Source organism: Etheostoma spectabile, unplaced genomic scaffold (assembly GCF_008692095.1).
Source record: "Etheostoma spectabile isolate EspeVRDwgs_2016 unplaced genomic scaffold, UIUC_Espe_1.0 scaffold00019106, whole genome shotgun sequence".
NCBI lineage: Eukaryota > Metazoa > Chordata > Actinopteri > Perciformes > Percidae > Etheostoma > Etheostoma spectabile.
Genome location: NW_022604676.1, coordinates 59913 through 62065, shown reverse-complemented (window position 1 = coordinate 62065; position 2153 = coordinate 59913). Strand labels below are relative to the sequence as shown.

The following is a 2153-nucleotide window of genomic DNA, read 5'->3' as shown; positions in this document are numbered from 1 at the left end:
CTTATACTTGGGCTCTAAAAAGCCAACAAGTGTCTTGAAGCCTCTCCTCTCCACCACAGAGAAAGGTTCAAGATCAGTGCAGATCATTTTACCAATCATCTCTGTAATTTGTTTTGACCGGGGATGGTTTGCTGGGAACATCTGCTTTGCTGCAAATGCAGTGAGTATTGGTGAAGAGGAAGATGAATGTGAGCCCTTAGCAGCACCCAGCTGAACACCAGTGACCCGAGAAGGAAGAGGAGAGGAGGAGGAGGTGGCTGATACAGTGGGCTTCCTCATGTGATGAACATATAGCAGATGGTTATGTAGAGATGTTGTGTTGTAATGTTTTGCATCTCTACCTCTGCTTAGCTTGGCCTTGCAAAGCTTGCAAATGGCTTTGGAGGGATCATTTTCAGAAACAGTGAAAAAGTTCCACACTGCAGAAGTCCTCTTGGCCTTTGGTGGAGGAGGACCTCCATCCCCAGATGCAATATTGGTCTCAGTGGGGGAAAGGTGGGTGCTACTGCCACTGTTTTCATTGTCACTGAATTGACCCTCACTGTCCTGCAAGGTTAAGCAAACTCTATCTGGTAGTGCAGTGTCAGCTGAAGTACTCTCTGTATCACTCATTATTCTGTATCGCTGATCATGGGGGGGGGGGGGGCGTGTTTGTGTGAGTATCTTAATTTGTAATATTATTTATTTATACCACAACTCCCTTTTATGTTTTTTTTATAAAATACAGCAAGAATGTTTCAGACAGTCAAAAAATAACTAGTTACAGCCATCAGGCGGTTTAAAAAAAAAAAAAAAAAAACTCCGGCGAAACGCGAGTTGCAGTCTAACAAGCACTGAGTCCGAACAAACCCCAAGTTTAGCAGAAATCTACTGGTTACTAAGTAAGTACTAGTTTGAACCGAAGTAAGAAAAACAAAACCTGAAGCTGAAGAAAGCCTAAATGTTACCGGAAAAAACCTGCAACCCTGAGTGACTGAGTGAAAGAACTGTTCACTGCTCCGTGATCAGAGTGTGTGCGAGCGAGAGTGAGCAGCAGAGCGGCACACAGCAACACAAGGAATCTGTATGTGTGTAGAGAGGGGCGCTGTGACTAGCCTATCACAGAGTAGTGTAGGGGAGGGACGCTGTGACTAGCCTATCACAGAGTAGTGTAGGGGAGGGACGCTGTGACTGGCGCTGTGACTAGCCTATCACAGAACGCAGACACAGTCAGTTTACCCAATGAGGAGTTTTATTCAATCCGAGTACAGATATTGACTCGCATTACTCGGATAATACTTGTACTCGGCAAAAGTGCTTTATCCGTACCTGATACTCGTTTCAGCCGGATACTCGGCTCATCCCTAGTCATTACTGTAATTAATTCTCAATTTTCTTACCTCTGTCTTCACTTATACTTGAGTGACTTGTCTTCCAGAAGATATTATTTTTTACGATGTGGTCAAACTGCAAGTATTTTGAACTCCTACTTGAATTGTTGAACACTGTGAAATTGTTTATTTTAATTCTAAATAAGAAAGGTGCTTCATAAAGAAAAAAGTTGCGTCCTCTATACAGTTTCCTTGTTAGCTCTGCGTCCAGCAAAGAAGTAGCAGCGCCTTTTGCTAATGAAAAAGCTTACAGCACCAGAGATTCCCAGGCGGTCTACCATCCAAGTACTAAGCCAGCCCAACCCTGCTTGGCTTCCGAGATCAGACGAGAGCGGGCTTTTTCAGGGTGGTATGGCCGTAAGCAAGTGCAGAGGGCAAAATCCAGCTATTTCTAGACGTGAAAACCTGAAGGTTCTCAAAACTGTTGAAGAAACAGCTTGGGTTTGAGGAATACTGAACTACATGTAATCAAACTATTAGTTCACATATACATTTTACTGTAGCTTGCTAGTAGTTCAACTACATTAACCTTGGAATCTATTGGCGGTTTTCCACTGCGTGGTATCTACTCGACTCGCCTCGACTCTACTTGCCTTTTTTGGTTTTCCATTACGAAACAAAGTCCCTGGGACCTGCTACCAGGTACTTTTTTTAGTACTACCTCAGTCGAGGTTCCAAGCGAGCTGAGGCGATACCAAAAGGTGACGTGGAAACCTGCAGACTACTGGTTCAGGGCTGCCAACTTTTCCAAAAACCTTGGAGTGAGATTTGGGGGGGGCCGAC

The 2153-nt window shown here is 44.3% G+C and overlaps 1 non-coding gene across 1 annotated transcript; it reads right to left on the bottom strand.

Annotated features, from left to right (window-relative positions):
- Positions 1-1614: 1614 nt before the first annotated feature.
- LOC116683770 (5S ribosomal RNA) lies at positions 1615-1733 on the bottom strand. Its single transcript, XR_004330703.1, has one exon. It is a non-coding gene; the product is annotated as a 5S ribosomal RNA (ribosomal RNA).
- Positions 1734-2153: the final 420 nt, after the last annotated feature.